The sequence below is a fragment of the Micropterus dolomieu genome, linkage group LG02 (genome assembly GCF_021292245.1).
Source record: "Micropterus dolomieu isolate WLL.071019.BEF.003 ecotype Adirondacks linkage group LG02, ASM2129224v1, whole genome shotgun sequence".
Lineage (NCBI taxonomy): Eukaryota > Metazoa > Chordata > Actinopteri > Centrarchiformes > Centrarchidae > Micropterus > Micropterus dolomieu.
In genome coordinates, this window is record NC_060151.1 from 17,296,476 (window position 1) to 17,314,607 (window position 18,132).

General features: G+C 37.4%; 1 pseudogene; it reads right to left on the bottom strand.

The window, feature by feature from the left end:
• Window positions 1-1,561: 1,561 nt before the first annotated feature.
• LOC123956833 lies at window positions 1,562-16,416 on the bottom strand (annotated as a pseudogene).
• Between the last annotated feature and the right edge of the window lie 1,716 nt (window positions 16,417-18,132).

Sequence of the window (18,132 nt, forward strand, 5' to 3'; positions counted from 1 at the left end):
GCCTCACAATGTCTCTGAGCCGACAGGAAGTGCCCCATGCTTTGTAGTAACTTTTACTAATGGCTAGGCTGTAACACGGTGGATCAATATATTTGACCGTCACAACCTGAGCGAAATGAGTGTGTGTATCAGAATGTGATCCATTCTGTCGAGTACAATTTTACCCCCATTTACGTTTGCGGAGCGCTAAACCGGAAGTTAGCCTGCTCGGCCGACAAAAGTCAACACAGTGAATGCTGTAGCGCTACTGCCGACTAGCGTTTGGGGGTATAATTGCAGAATGACGGATACACCAACGCATAAGTATAAATGCCTGGCTACGTGCGTAGATTCTCCTCCTTCTTAAAAAAGCTTGTTTTGTCATCGTTGCCACTAGATAAGTTGATAACTAACGGCAGACTAAAACAGCCCTCAAGCCACAGGGATCTCCCGGTGCACCGGTCAGTGAGTTTAATCTCTACGTCTTCTTGTTTACAGTGATGTCGGTCAAGACAATAGGCTTCACAAATGGACCAATGAGCAAACACTATGTGCTGGTAGTACTCATGGGAGTTGCAGTGTCGTAGCGTCACATTGCAATTCATTTGCAATTGATAACAATACACAGCCAGAGAAGACAACTTTATTAATTTATCAGATTATCATGTATCTGTAAGAAAGGTTTATAAAGTTGACAGTTGCTCTGACTTGGATTTTTTAATGCAGAAATGAGTGTTTATTACACAAATTTGCAAGTGTTGCATGTACGTTTTGCAATCACAAAATCAATACTTCCTGTCGTAGGAATCATTAATTGTTTTCTTTCTTAGCAAATTGTTTGTGTGTTGAAAGTCTTCGTGTGTACATATCATTTATAACTTCCTGGTGCACTATAAAACAGCAGTTTGCTTACCATGGCACACACCCAAAACAGACAAATTCATGCAAAAATAATGCAAACTGTTTGCCTTGAAGAGGAACTAACCCTTAAGTCATTCAAGGACAGTGACATGGTAAACAGGGTACATTACATGGGTATGTGTGTGTTTACTTGATATGATGCCAGTGATATTGCTGTTTCTTTTTTTGTCTGCGATCCCACTTTTCTTTCTAATTTTTACTGAGATAATTTTAACCTGCATTCAACACCAGAGTAACACCAGCAGTAACCTTCAATGAGGATGTCACGTTTTTAATGTATTAGAATTTGTATGAACTTATAGAAACTTTGCTGCTTTGGAAAATACGTATGAATGAATTGTATTATGTTATACTTTTTCTTACACAATAATAAGAGAGGAACTGATAATAGTGGTGATAAGCTCCCGGATTTAAAAAGCTGTATTAAAAAAAGTCCTTACAATGCCTGTCTTTATTCTCCCTGTCATCTGTGTGTCCACATGTTCCATTTCTTGCATCAGCAAGAGGCACTTTCTTAACATGAAAACCTCCCATTACCATTAATCCCAAATGACAATAACAACAACACCTCTACTGAACCTATTTGGAGATAGAGAGCAGTCATTATTTTATATATATATATATATATATATATATAGATAGCCAAGTGATGAATGGCACACACAGTACTGTACTCTTTTATTTAATACACCTATCACACATATCAACACAAAGCTTGACATTCATTTGTGCGGCATTTCAAATTGTGAAAATACATGGACTGCTCACTCTCCTGCCCCCTTAAGGCAAGTGAATGTTTAAGAAAAAACTTGAAACATGAAAAATACATTACTAAAGAAACACACACAGTAAACCTTGCATGCACTGTTTCATAGAGAGCTCCCTTTATAAGCACTTTCAGGGAGCTGTTGTAAAATCTTTCCTATCTTAATGTTTTAGGTTATAGGATGAAGTTATTATATAGTACAGTCCAAGCCACTCTTGTTTAAACCCCTCTACTGGCCACTCTTTTTATATATAGGCTAAGAAACACTATAAATACACATGAGTTCTAATATGTTTTAAGGTTTAAAAATGACTCCCTTTGCATGATGAGTCTTGGCTCCAAGCATCCTCTTTGCATGCATTTTAATGTGAATAGATAAGAATAGGGAATATATGTGTGAGTACACAAGAAAGTATAAACAAACAAAAACTGACTGTCAGCAATAAGATAAGAAAAAGACACAGTGACAGCCACTTGGTCATCTCCAGAACCAGGTAGCAGGAAAAAGAGCTAAGTGATGAGACAATGCTTAGAAACAGAGCTATAAAAGGAGGTCCAAAAGGAGTTGAAAATCATTTGTTATATCATGTCATGTCAACTCAGGTCTCAGTTCTGATAACAGAAACTTTTGTACTCTAATTGGGGTCTATTTTTGCTGAAAATAAACATGTTGGGAAAAGTTCAAGCTTTTTCATCTGGCCTAAGTCTTCAAATTTTTACATGACTGAGTTGATGAATGGGAAAAAATAATAATGCTGATAATAAAATACAGCATCGACAAAATCCAGATCTGGCCAACATGTACAGTATATAATCTGTGTGAATCCAAGATTAAATTAGAGTGTGTACAAAGCTGCCAACTTTACACAGCTTTTACACATTGATACATTGTGTTTCACGAACATCAGGCTACTGTGTGAATGGGCCTATTAACATGCCTGATCTGCTATGGTATAATTTCTTATACATTGGCAATATATTTACAATAAGTATTTTGACCCCAAATTGCTAGTATTTGTGGTGTGTTACTAAAATTAATGTGGTAGTGTAATATAGATATGTGTACGGGAACTGATACATATTACTGTAGAGTTTTAGGTAAGAACTTTTACGAGTTTATAGTAAAAACAAGGATGGAAAATCATAAATCTAACAAACAAAACAATTGTTTAGTAAAGTTTCATGATGAAACCAACGTTTTTTTTTACTATCATATAGTTATTTTATGTGAACACACTCAAACCATTATTTTGCAGCAAGCAACAGTTCTGTCATTGAACATGAAAGATAAAAAGATCAAGATCATTATTTGAAAAGCCTAAAGTCTTCGTCAAATCCACCTATATACGTTCTGTAATCAAGGTTCAAGGTTAGTGTCCCGTAAAAGACCTGTTCTATGAAAACCACAACATCAATGGTTTGACTATGGCTGGGGACCTTTGCTCCATGTCACCACCGTGTCTGTCTCTCTCCCCACATATTCTGTCTGCCTCTGATCTATAGTAAATTTAAGGCAAATATGTCCTACCCCCCTAAAATCTTAAATGCTGCTGCATATTATTCACAACAAGTAAACACAATGTACACATTAAAACAACACTTAAAGGGAACAGAGATAAGAACTTGGTTGAGACCAAATCCAGAGGCCTCATGTCTCTAATCAGTGTGAACGCAGAGAGCTTCAGTGGATAATCAGACTTCTGCTGTTTCCACCGAGCAAACCTGAAACATCCACCAGAGAGATAAACAGTGCAGGTTGTGATGACAAACAGTAGGCCTGTCACATCATCTATCATCTGTTTGAATGTTCAGTTTGGATCATCAGTTTCACTAAAACGTACCTGCATGTGTCACAGTGCAGCTGCTGGACCAGGTGGATCAGCACTAGTGTAATTAAAAGCATTGTTAGCATTTTTCAGAACAGCTCATAGTCAGAGCAACATTTTAACAAAGTTTTTACCAAATTAGTGTTTCTTCATCTGGGCTCCCTCTCAGTTCATGGTAGCATTTCTTCACCATTTCAAGCTCCACTGTTACATCTAAAAACAACAAAAAAAAGTATTGTTTAATCCATTAATTTACACCACTGGACATTTGTTGACATATTAATTTCAATAAAATATTTACAGTATCATGTTTTTATTTTTATATGTTCCCTCTACCTGGGAGTGAGTCGCAATCTGTCCTGAGTGACATCTCGATTGATTTCTGCATTGTTTCCTCCAGTATCTTCAGGCTATACTCCTAATTCAACATCAAAATCTTCATTTAATTCTCACTCACACAGATAAATATTGTGTTCAAGATCAACTGAATCCTACATGAATTGCCCGCAGTGTTTTTCATAGCAAAAGCAGCTTTCAGAATTACACATATTCCGCTTGAATATAGAAAAACCTTTATGTAAATGATGACCTAGAATGCAGATAACTTTGTGCAGCACATGTTTTGCTACATTACCATCGGATAACGTATTAAAAAATGTGACAAACCTTCAAGCATCTTAGCTGGCTCAACATAAAATCTTTAGCCTGCTCAAACATGGTGTTCTTTGGATCACGAACGTATTTCTCAATGGTGTTGCGCATGTTTTTCAGAGAGTTGTGTCCTCTTTTTTCTGCAGCTTCTACAATAAAACACAATTTCTGGACGATCATGATGAATGTACTACTACTATTGTGTCAAGTTGGATATGTCAAGATCTTCTATCTTACTTTCATAGCATTCTTGCATGTTTTCCTCAATTGTCGTCGTAAGATCGCTGTAGATTGTTTTCTTATACACCCGGATGATTTTGTTGAGGAGTGTCTTAATTTGTTCTTCCTCAGAGAGAGAAATATAAATATTGAGGAAAAGTTATTTTTTCCCCCTGTAATTTAAGTCAAAATGTGAAACTTTCATATATATTCTAGATTTATTACACTTAAAGTAAAATATTTGAAGCATTTTTTTGTTTTCATCTTGATAATGACGGCTTACAGCTCATGGAAATCAAAAATCCATTTCTCAAAATATTAGAATAAAGAATGTATAATGCAGACATTTCGACCTTCTGAAAATTTGAAAAGTTCTGAAAAAGGTTCATTTATGGGCTTAGTACTCGGTCAGGGCTCCTTTTGCACAAATTCCTGCATTGTCTCTGGTTCAGGAGTGGCTTTAGGAGTGTGGTCACTCTTGGTGCACTGACTCCAACCTCAGTCCACTCCTTGTGAAGCTCCCCCAAGTTCTTGAATTGGCTTTGCTTGACAATCCTCTGAAGGCCGTGGTCATCCCTGTTGCTTGTGAAGCTTTTCCTACCACACTTTAACCTTCCAGTCAACTTTCCATGAATATGCTTTGATCCAGCATTCTGTGAACAGCCAGCCCTTTCAGCAATGAACTTCTGTGGCTTACCATCCTTGCAGAGGGTGTCAATGAGTGTCTTCTGGATAACTGTCAAGTCAGATGTCTTCCCCATGACTGTGGTTGTGTGTATTGAACCAGACAGAGATAATAAAGGCTCTTCTCAGGTTGACATTTCTGTATTATACATTCGTTATTCTAACATTTTGAAATATGGACTTTTGATTTCCATCCAGCTGCAAGCCGTAATCAGCAAGAATAACAAAAAATATTTTATACGGTATATGATACAATACCCTCTTTGCTGCGTATCATCCCCTATCTCTCTCCCTCATTCTATCCACTGTCCCAGTTGTATTCCTCTTACACACCCATTTCTGTTTCATTTAGTGATTGTGTTTCAATCTACAGATTGAATTGGTGATCATTAGTACCTTTTTAGTACAATTGTTGACTCATACACCTAACGATATGCCTGCAAAATCCCTTATTTAGCTAGAAGAACTGATACTGCTTTGATGGCAAAGGGTGGTCACACCAAATATGGATTTGATTTACATTTTTCTTCTGTTCACCCACTTTGTATTTTGATAATTGATAAATTTAATCTATTAACAGGTCAAGCATTCTTACTTTACATAATTTTCCCCACACATGCCTCAAACTCACAGTAATACATAATACAAAAAAATGTATTTCCTTCACTTAGTCTTCATTCTAGTCCTTAGTCACAAACTTGTTGTTTTGGGTTGATTTGGACAAACAGCTTGATGTTGGACCAATGGAGAGGATGGCACTATTCTCATCTTTTACCTCCGTCTTGAGAAATATCAGTTGCAGTTTGACATCTTTGTGCTTTTCAATCAGCCTCTTTGTGTCAAGTGCAAACATGTTGATGACCCCGTTGAATGGTCCGCATTTTTTTTCATTTCTGAAATATGTTAACAATTTGAAATGTTACATGAAGGAAGCACTGACAAGTCTGTATTTATTAAAACTGTTATTTTTGTAATTTGTATATGTATTATGTTACATAACTTGTATAACTGTATAATTATTATTAAGTAGTTGCTTACGGAAAGGTCTTCAGGAATTCCTCATTAATGCTGTCAGTCAGGCATGCAGCTATCTCCGCATTGAGGTTTATTTGTTTCCCTATTTTTGGTTTGAAGGTACCATTATTCTCAACTACAGACCTCAATGTCTTGTGAAAAGCACAACCTGATACCTTTTGAAACACACCAGAAAAATATAAGAAAAACATGGAAAAACAATTAAGGGCTAGTTTGTATTTTTTTAAGTAGGGGTGTATGAGGTATTTATCCATAGTCAGCATATTTCAGTGTATTGCAGTCGGCATTCCCTCAGTTCAGAGAAGCAGTCGGGCAGCAGCATAACGTATTATAGCCAAAAAAAAAGACCACCCAGTTAGTATTATTAGTTTAGGTATACACTATATTTAGAAGATATTCATTGCTTTAACTTGCTGTCAAATAGCCATTTCTGGTGGGAACTGAACCTCCATATCCTGCAGTAAAACATTGACTATGGATTAGAACCTCATGCAAGCCCACTTAAAAAACCTAACTAACCCTTTAACGTATTCATTTAAGTGCTAAATTAGTTGGTTTGATGTGATAATAATCTAAATACGTACAGGATGTAAGACAGACTTCAAGACTCGTTCACATGAACTTTTTGATTTTTCAACCCCCTTACTAAGGCATTTTTCAAAAGCATTACAAGCCTCTTCCATGGGTTTTCTAACTTTTTCAATGTCTTATGTCCTCTTCAAGATCTGTGCACACATTTGTTGTTTTGTCAGCCTGAAATCAAACAACACATTTAGTATGTATACTGCTGCTTCATTGGCAGTTTTTTTCAAGAAAGTATTTATTGTGTATTTCTTGTCATGAGTATGGCCATCCTGTTATTAGTGTGATAATAGAGATGACGAAATAACACAGAGATCAAAACTTACTCTACACAGATTTATGGAATCAGTTATTTGAATTTACATGTTTTCAGTGAATTTGAAAGTAGAAAATGTAATCGTACTAATTATCATTTTCTGTCAACATTATTGCCATTATTATTAATAAAAGACAATGAAAGGGGTTGTAATTACTTGATCTTACCACTTCTCTACATCGGGCCCTTTGAATCAGAGAGAGTATCTCATAAGCTCCAGATACATAGTTTAATGTTTCTGAGTGACAGTCATTGAGATGTTGCAGAAATTGCTGAAGTTTGGGTATTTCTGCAAAAAAAAAAAAGACGTTATTTGTTATTAAGTTCATTTGTCAAGGACAATGCAACACACAGATGTGTTCCATATATATGACTTCTAGCCAAGGCAAAATTGTGACTATATTTGAAATTTAAATGTCAAAATCCAAAAAGTATTTTTTGTTTGAATTAAAGAGGTTAAAATAAATTTAAGCTGCAAGAGGCGATGAGTGGGCCCTTGTACCCTCTGCACATCAGGGCGTGCTACATTTGCATAGCTGTTGTGTGAGTTCGTCAATCAGTAGGTGGCGCTACCATTATGAATGAATATTGGCAAGTAGATGTCTTCAGGGTGGGACTCAAACAATTTGCAGTTTGGGGCAGATTTGAACACGTACAGTCCAGTTACAACTGTTTAATTGTTAATGGCAAAGCATCAGAATTCAATGCTACATCACTGTGACAACTCACAAGTTTTACAGTATAGCATTTTCAAGGTCTTGATGCAACTCTGAGACAGTTTTGAGCCAATTAGGATCAACATGCAAGGAGAAGTACAACAGAGTATAAAACATGCTAATTCCTGTTGCCAGTAGGTGGTGCTAAGACTGTGACTTAATATTGGCATGTACTGTAGATGTCACCTGGGGCAGATATGACCATGTACAGTCCATTTACAAACGACTTCCTTTTTCATGGTGAAACATCAAAATCCAACGCCACAGACTAAAATGCTTTGCAATTCAGCATCACACAGGTCTTCAGATTGCACTGCCCAAATTTGAAGACAATCTGATTAAACCTCTGGAAGAGATCATTGAAGCACGCAGCCTGTAACAAACAACATACTGATGTGCTATGCCACAGACACGCCGTTTGCTGAGTCCATTCAAAATGGTGAACTTCCTGTTGGGTTAAGGTATGGTCTTTAAAGGTTCAGTGTGTAATATTTCTGAGGATCTATTGACAGAAATCCAACATAATATCCATAACTGTGTTTTCAGTGGTGTATGAAGACCTTACATAATGAACTGTTATGTTTTTATTACATTACAATGACACATTTCTCGCTAAATAACCGTGCGTCCCCCTTACATGTATGTTGCCATGTTGCGGACCCATGTTTCTACAGTAGCTTAAAACGGACAAACTGCTCTACAGAGAGCTTTTTGTCACCACGTTCTTCTTCTTCTTCTTGTAGAATGTAGCCACTCATCACTACGTTGAACACGTACGTTCAAAGAAGAAGTAATAATGTACAGAAGGGAATGGCAACTACATTTTGCAAATGCAAAGAATGTAGAGAATAATACAATTCCTTGCATAAACAATAGATCCATGGCAGTTTCGTGCTCATGTTCTAACTAAAACAAAATATGTATTTGAGCTAGTGCTCATATTGGAGACTTCACCTACCAGTTTCATCTGGGCTTAGATGGGTCTCTTTGGAGCTCACTGTGAACACTTTGAAACAGTCATCTCTGAAATGTTTCTGGAAAAAAAATGTTTAGAAAGATTTTAAGGCCGGACTGCATTTGCATTCACTTTCGGTCAGTCTATAAAACTCACCTTAACCTTTAGTTTGCTGAATTCTGTATTCACTTCTTCCTTGGCTTGATTGTTTCTTTTTAATATGAGAGCACGAACACCAGCTGCTGAACTATAAGAAAAGATACACTGTGCACTAAAACTGGAAATTCCAACTTTTTTAATTCTTAACCCCAAATTGTAAATGTGTGTGAATGTGAAGTAGTGTAAAACTGCTTTAAGTGGTCAGAAGATTAGAACGGTGCTATATATATACAGACAATTTAACAAGAGCATCTACCAAATAGAGGAACAAGAATAATAGGAGTGAAAAAAGTTAAAATAATATATGCAGTAGTGTTTACTTCTGTTGAGCTCTTGGCTGCCGCTTCAGTGTGTAATTGTCTTGTCAGTGTCTTATTTGGATGTATATATGTATTAGGCATTTTAAATCACTCACTGATCATCTGAATCTTCAATGAGATCAGATTTGGTGCAGATAAAGTGAATGAACTGACACACTCCACCATTTCTACTGTTGGCAATTTTCAGGATCTCCCAGGGTTCCTTCTCTGCTGCTGCTCGATTAATGTCAGTAACAATCCACACAGTAGAACATCTCCCAACAACCTGGAGGGACATAATAACAAGTTAATTGTGAATAATTAAGTATCGGTGAACAGTAATGCACACTAACCTGCTGTGGCTGTCAATTAAGTACCGCTTTCCACATTTCATCTCTGCTCTTGTTACGGTCCCCATTTCCAGGAAGATCCACAAGTGTGACGTGCTGGAGAAGATCATTCCCAGGCACCCTGACAGTCACACACTTCACTAGTGGCCAATACCACCTCTTTACTTCTGTACTGTCTCTGTCTTTTAAATCACTTCTTGTGTATTTTACAAGTTTTGCAGATAACTCTTTAGCCTGCAATAGATAAATCAAAGTTCAGGCACATGGCATATGCATTCAAATGCACATTCAAATTGCTTTACAAGTAGTATAAAATTATTAGAGCTTTTAACACCATCCCCTGTGAGATAGAACATTTATTATCAATGGATGGACATCTAACAAATTTCGATATCAACTGCAGTTCAATCCTAGCTGAAATTGCACCATTCACAATGTCCCAGCCCTGGATAAATGAAAACATGTGTACTCTAAAGTACAAATGGTGTAAAGCAGAGCATCAGTGGAAAGCCTCTAAGCTCCCTGGCCACCATGATGGAGCTTTTTAATGCAGAGGTTATAAACATTAGATATGCCTATTTTTCCACTCTCATTGAATCTAATATTTTTAAACCAGAAGTCCTTTTTAACAATGTAAACTGTAAACTATCGGACTTTCTATGTTGGTCTAGGTCTTCCACCTCTCAAATAATCCAAAATGCAGCCGCCAGAATTTTATTATCAGGTACCAGAAAGTGAGAGCACATTACACCTGTCCTGTCATCTTTGTACTGGTGGCTTGTACACATTTTAGAGTTAGTTTTACTTATTACCATATTTTGGAACCTTTAACTCCCCATGTGCCCATGTTCTGAAGTCCAGACTACAAACAAAGGTGACAGAGCGTTTGCCATCAGGGTCCCCAGAATTTAGAACAACCTTCCAGAGGAGGTTAGGATGGCAAAGTCTATCTCTTCATTTAAGTCTCTTCTTAAAACACACTTTTATAGTGTAGCATTCCTGTCATTCTCTATCTTATACTTTGTCACATTTCTGGTGTTGTGGGTGTGTGTTTTCAGTGTTTCTTGTTTGTCTGTCCCTGTTTTCTTGTCTTGTTTTACTTCCTGTCTTTGATTGTTGCACCTGTATCTCCCTGATTGTGATCACCCGTGTCTAATTATCCTCATCCTATATATACTCCACAGGTCGTGTTGACCTGCTGAAAAGTAAGGTTGTCAATTAAGATAAAATTATTATTGTCCTGTATTTAAAGTGGCAGCACCAGGGAGCTTAATCCAGTTTTTCAACTTGTCGAACAGGTGTGCCCACTGGGTCAAAAGCAGCATTGAGATTTATTAATACAAGAATAGAAATTTTGCATTCATGTCAATGGCATTTAAACTTGATACGACCTTTTTGGACACAATGATGGAGGGTAAATTACTTAATTGTCAATGATGGAAAATTCTAAACATTTCACTATGTCAGATGGGCAATAATGCTTTCTATTAAGCCATATACTGAGTAAATGAGATTTATTCTCTTACTGATTCACATGTAAAAATCTTGCTCTTGGATCGGAGAAATTCTGGAATATCACTGAAATATTTGTTATCCATGAGGTTTTCAAGGGATTTGTTTTTCCATTCTTCTCCATACAGCGCTGACAGCTTTTCAGTAGTGTCACCAGCATCATCATCTTCCTCATCCTGATCTGCATTATCCCAAAGGAAATTAAAGTACCACAATTCCTCTTCCAACTCCTAAAAAGTAATATTATGTTTAGTTTATTAAAAGGTAATGTAGCCAACAACTGTAATTTGCAGCTACATCAAAACTTTTTAAATAGCATCATGTAAATAAACATATTCAATACATTTTACCTCTTTTGTAATAAACTCAATTTCTGCCTCATACTTTGAGTTCAGCATGTTAGCCTCCACTTTAATCATGACTGAGGTACATGCACTGACACTGCCAGAGGGCAAGAGATTCTTCTCTCTGATGACGGCATTTATCAAAGAGCTCTTTCCAGCCCCAGTTTTCCCAAAGACACCAACCAGCTCCCTCTTGTCTGTCTCCAAATCATTGATTTTAGTCCTGTTGTAGAAGAATTTATAATGGATTAATAGATTAATTTGGAAAATTTACAAAAACTGGAAGAATGTGTCAAACTCTGGAAGACACTGTAGAACAAGAATTGAGGGTATATTGCGTCAAAAATCATTTTCCAATATAACGGAGTAATAATGTACACAAAGGCCAAAAGTTAAGATAATAATTGAGCATAAATGTGCCTATAAGTTTTCTATATTGAGTTGGCGTTCAACATATTTGCATATCAGAAGTAATCAGTATATTTCATTATTAGACAAACATATTTGCATGCTATATGTAAGTAAGCATATTCATATAATTATGTTAGTACATTACATTTATTTGACGCTTTTATTAAAAGCGACTTACAATTGCCATATATGTCAGAGGTCGCATACTTCTTCTGGAGCAACTAGGGGTTAAGTGTCTTGCTCAGGGACACAATGGTGGAGGGTTAATATGAAACATTAAAAGTGTGCCAGAGGTTTCTGTATCCCGGCAGAGGCCTTAAAGTATAGGGAAGCCCAGGAGAACTCCTTCTCCCACGCCACCAGGGAGTGTGGGGTTAAGTAAGAAAATGCCTATGTCTGCAAAAAGAGTGCAGATTTCAGGTGCAGAGGCAATGCCGTAACTGTTGGCACGAGCAAGGGAGGTTACTCTTAGAGAACTAGAGAGAAATAAATTTGTTCATATGCAAAGTACATATCATTTAAGATCTAGTGATGGACTACTTTACAAGAATGAGGACTGAAGCAGGAAAGAGGAGTCTGTCTTACTATGACCCTTTGTCCTGGAATGAACTACAGTCTAAGATTGGTGTGCTAATTTCCTTAGCTGCTTAGAATATCTGACATTCTGACTGATGTATGCACTTGTTTTTAATTAACAGTAGGTAGAGCTCTACATTTAGTCCTTATTTCGTTTGTTTATACGTATATTTTAAACTCATTACATTTTTTTCTATGTAAATATTTTGTAAACTTTGTGTAAATCTGCATTGTATTTTAATTTACGTAATGTATTGTTTTTCAACTTATGGTTGAAAATTTGTGTTTTATTTGTGTTATACAGGAGTCCCTTGTAAAAGAGACTGTGTCTCAATGGGACATTTCCTGTTTAAATAAAGGTTTATATATATAATCCAAGAAACACCTTTTGTCAATAGAAAAATTGACAAAACTGGCTCTTGAGCACCAAACCAAAGACCTGCAAGCACTTCATTCTGAAATTTCATTTTGGGAGGGATCTAGTTTAAAGGCAGCTGTATGGAATGTAATGTATGAAACCATATGGAACATTTGGAAGACTTGTACACAGGTGAGCCGTCAGAATTGTTTGATACTTTTGCCCATTATATATGTCAGAGAGGATGTGTTCATTCTGTGGCCTTTGGTGTCTGTAACTCATGCTGTTTTGAATATGAGGATTTTCAAGCAGTGTCTGGAATTAAGGTGCAACTGGTATGTTGATTAAAAAGCTTGTACTGTTCAAGGAACTGATTTCAATTGGAGCATTACAGAAAACATGAGAAAATAGAGTGTTAAATGTTCTTGGGGGACCCCAAACACCCCACTAAAAACGTGTCCTCGGTCCTCTGCAATGTTGAAACAAAACCTTAGCCCCTGCCCATACAACAAACAATATGGATTATGGAAAACTTAATACTTACTTCAGGAACTTATTGAACCTGTTCTCTTGGTTTGGTATTCTCTCGTTGACATATCTCATGATGATTTTCACATCAGATGGATTGATTTTTTCTGTCAGTGTAAAATAAAGAACTATTGAACCATGAACAAGTGTATCAGTAAACAGCAATGGTCAATGAGGCACTTCCTCTGCCAAGTCAATTTAAGAGTGTAGCATCAGGCTCATACTATGGCCACTTACCACAGGATACAAACATTGTCTGGGTTTTAAACATCACCCAGTTAAAGAAAGTTAAGGTTTTACAAGAAGCACACGTGCATTGTTGCTATGGAAACCTGCAGATTAATATACATTTATGGCAGATGTAACATATTGAAGGATTCTGATAAAACCTTGGACAGCCAGTGATAAAGTATTGTCTGTGGCCAAGACATAGAAAAAGACATTATGTAGAAGTTTTAGCCTTGTAGTAGGTTGTAGGATGTAATTGTTAAGGAAGTAATATAAATACCTAGGTGTAATCCCGTTACAATGTCATGTCGTCTTTTTCTTGAGGGTGATTTGCTGGACTGGTCCTGGAGATCTAACTTCCTCTTTCCTTATTTGATTTATTAAAAATAGAAAATTAGGCAAAAAAGAAAGTTTGTTGCATGTGCCTCTGACAACATTAAAACATCAAAGAACACTACATGTAATCATTTAGTTAGTGTGTATCCCACCTTTATCCCTTGTGTCACTGGTGGATGGCCAAACCTGAGGATGAACATATTTAACTCTTAAACCCATATTTCATCAAGAAATTTTCACACAGGATTTATCCTTTAACATATCAAAGAAAGTGTCTGACATTGAATAGGCTACGGAAATTTTAAAATGCTCAATAAATAAATAAGCATCCTATTAAATGTACCAAAAATACATAAAAAACAAATGTAAGCATTAATCAAATTATACAACATTTCCCCAAACCTATCTATTTCGGGCATAGGGAAAGCAGCTACAGCCTACGCCGTAGATTCGACACAGAAATGTAAATTGGCCTTAAGATGATACCTAATTGAATGAAACTGTATTAACTTACTTGAGCGTCAAAACAAACTGTTTCCTGGTTTGTTGTGTTTTGTTCTTTCTGGTGACAAAAGACAATCACAGCTTTAAATCCTTAGACAGTTTATTATTGTCAATAAGATATTAACTTTTGTGAGGGTCATCAAATCATTTAACAGAAGTTCATTAATGGCATGTATCTAGGTAAGTGAGATTACGGGACAAATACAGTATTATTATAAAGTATAGTTCACAGTGCATAACATTACCTGTAAAAACTTGAATTTTGTCTTGAATATTGACCTTGGTCCTATTTTTGGGATCAAGTAAGCGATTTCTTTATCATCAAGACAGTAAAAAATTTCCTCATCAATTTCTTCATCTGTAATTAAAATTCAGTGAATGTTAGTCATGCAAAAATGAGAAGTTTCCTAAGGAGTGAAATAGCATGGGAAGACAGAGACACTGTCATAACATGCTTAAAAGCCATACCGAGTTCATTCCCTGCACCAGCGTGAGAATGATGCCACAGATTTTATCAGTATACCAGATATTATAAAACTCTGGTATACTGAGAAATACAGAGAGATTTACTTAGCAGTGATAGGCTTAATCAGCATTGACTGACAGACAAGAATTGCCAGAATTTGTCAACTGTGATTCCCTCCCCATTTTCCTAAACTTTCTGTCAAGGATATGTCAGAATTGTACTGCAAACAAATGCTGCAGCATTTGTATGTCTGTATTAGTAGATGCTTAGATGTTTCAGAATTGTTAGGTCATTCCAAATTTGTATTATACCTGTGCCCAATAGAGAAGAATTGCAATACTTTACCTTCAAATCTTTCTATCCACTCACTGAGACCCCATTCAGATAATTTGTTACGAACAAAATCATCCATGACCAAGAACAGCAACTGGAAGGTGATCAAATAATCATAAATCTTTAATCAGTCATTACTGCTTGACATTTTAAGACAGTTTGGCTCAATTCAATTTAGCTGAAAGCAAAGAATTGGATTATGAAACTTACAATGCCAGACTAAAAGTGCCAATTAATGATTTAAGAAATATGAGTTCACCACAAAAATAACTGACATCAGTAATTTGTTTCTTGCTGACTGGGCTCTGCTGTTTACTTATTTATTTTCCGAAATGCAATTAGAACAGTGATCATCAGACTTAGATGTTACAGTGTGCACTCTGCAGAGACTAAAGACGCTTTTAATACGCCGTTAATGGAAAGTGAAAGTATTTCACTTGCCGGCTTGTTAAAGAGCGACGCAGGCTGCTTTCCAACACGGCCACCAGTGCCATGGTGTGCGCTCACTGGATTTCAGTTGTATTATTAGAACAATAAAGCCTTAAACTGAAAAGACATTTGCCTGATTTTCTAAATGTTTGAATCAGCCGAACTCTGTTACTGTGAGAACCGCCCGAGACCAGGGCTGATCTGCGTAACTGCGCGCAGCCTGGACGACAGACTGGCAAAGTTATGAAGGTATGAATGAAAAATGTAGCGAAATTAAAAGTAGATTACTGGCCTAAAGAAAATACTGAGTATAGAGTAAAAGTAGACTACAGTTTTAAAAGGAACGTGAAAAGGTGCCCATGACTTATTTTATTTTATTTATGTATGATTTAGGAAATATGAGTTCATGACACAAATAACTGACATCTGTCATTTTTTTCTTGCTGACTGGGCTCTGCTGTTTACTTAATTATTTTCCTAAATGCAATTTTCATTCACATGAAACTTTTAGTTTATAGTTTTATTGACCAGCGTAAATGTATTTTGTATTATTTATCAAATGTAAAACAAACTTCACACACAGAAGTTCTCCTTTTAAGGTCGATTTTGAGTAGGCCTATATCTACATTGTATAAATAATAAATCTATAATATATTAATGACTGGGTTATAAATACAAAATAGTGATAAATACAACAGTGGGCTTTACATAGGCTATATCAATTTGTGAATGCATTGAAGTTTGTGTAGGCTACTTACATTTTGTTCCTCTTCACTGCTGCTAACTTGAGCTCTTCCTTTTATATTGTCTCAGCCTCTCGCCAGCTTACTTTCCTCTCTGGCCACAAAGCAGGTTCAAATGGCAACTGCAACTGTCAGAGGCAGAAAACTGCCTCAAAACTAAAGTACTGTACTGACGAAAATGTACTTTCCACCACTGTTAAAAGGATAAGACGTGACGGGAGGTATGTTTGTTATTATTGCTGCACTGGAGACTCCTACTGGTTGTCCAGGAAGTGTGTAATGCGGGGGTGACACTGTGGAGTCAGCACAGCCCTCTACCCTCCCTGCTCATCACAGATGATAAGACTGGGCTGGCAACTCCATATGTCACAGACAATGCATGACAATTAATATCTGTCGGTCTGTCTTATACACACACACACACACACACACACACACATACAAACACATACATAGGCCTATGTAGGCTATATAGGCTACTGTACAAACATATACATATAAATATAAGATAGATACATATAAGATCCATAACTATGTTTTCAGTGGTGTGTAAAGACCTTACAGAATGAACCATTATGTTTGTATTACCTTACAATGAGACATTTATAGATGTGGCTCAATTCAGGGGCCGCAAGAGCCGAACCGACCGTTTTATACGAGACGGTCTGGTCTACGGAGGACTGTCTATTGCGTCACCAACTGGCCCCGCCCTTACCCATGCGTGGGGAAGCGCCGCTCCTGTCGCCTAGCGACCTTCACAGCTGCGGTCCACCGGCATGGAGACTAATATTTTAATTTTAATATTTTACCTCTTAATAGAGGAACTAGAGATACTTCACCCCCGGCGCCCCTACTGTATCTCAAGAGAGGTGAGATGCTCCTGGCCAGGTAAATACGGGGGAAAGTAACTAAGAAACGTTACATTTTATATGTATTTAGGTACTATAGGCTTCCTAAAGCTAACAATGATGTTAACAACAGTTAAGTAGTTTATTGCTACTGCCATTTCACTTTAACAACATAATTTCATATTTAAAGAAAACCTAACCTTACTTTAATATTAAAATATTGACACTGTTTTTGTCATTGATCAGCTAAAGCAAGTTGAATAGAAAGATATACAAGCCTTATCTAACTAAACTCTCTACACACAGAACAGTTGTTCTTCTCCTTCCCTAAACCAGCCCCGGCCCCTGTACTGCAGGATAAATTTTAGTGTTCCTGTGCTGGACAGGTTTTTTAGCCAGCAGGACACACGGCCGAATTTCCAGTTGAGCAGGGAGGCCCTGGGGGTGTTACTGGGCCTCCTAAACCAGGAACAGAGACATGGTTGAGGTGCCACGATTGAGACCCTGGTGTTTCTCTTCTGGCTGGCAAGTGGGGCATTATACAGGGTGGTCTCCAGAGTGTTTGCAATGCCTCAATCCACTGTTCACCGCATCGTCCACAGAGTCACTGACGAGGTGGTGGCCACAAGGTCATCCACCTACCGAAGACCCAGGAGAATTACAACCGATATCCCGTGTTTTTTTTACAGCAGCTGGAGCAATCGACGGCTGCCATGTCCGCATCAAGCCACCGAGCGGCTCTGATGGTCAGTGCTACAGGAACAGGAAACTGTTTTCATCAATCATCCTGCAGGCTGTCTGTGACCATCAGGGCCGCTTCATTGACACCTACGTGGGCTGGCCTGGGTCGGTCCACGACTCCAGAGTGCTCCGCTACAGACCACTGTACAGGAGTTATCTCTATCCTCCTCCAGGGCATTTCATCCTTGCAGACAGAGGGTACCCGTGCCTCCAACACCGACTCCCCCTCATCACTCCCTACAAGAGGCCAATACAAGGTGTGGGAGCCCAGCGCTTCAACAGCCATCACTCCAGGGCACGCTCCATTATAGAGCGTG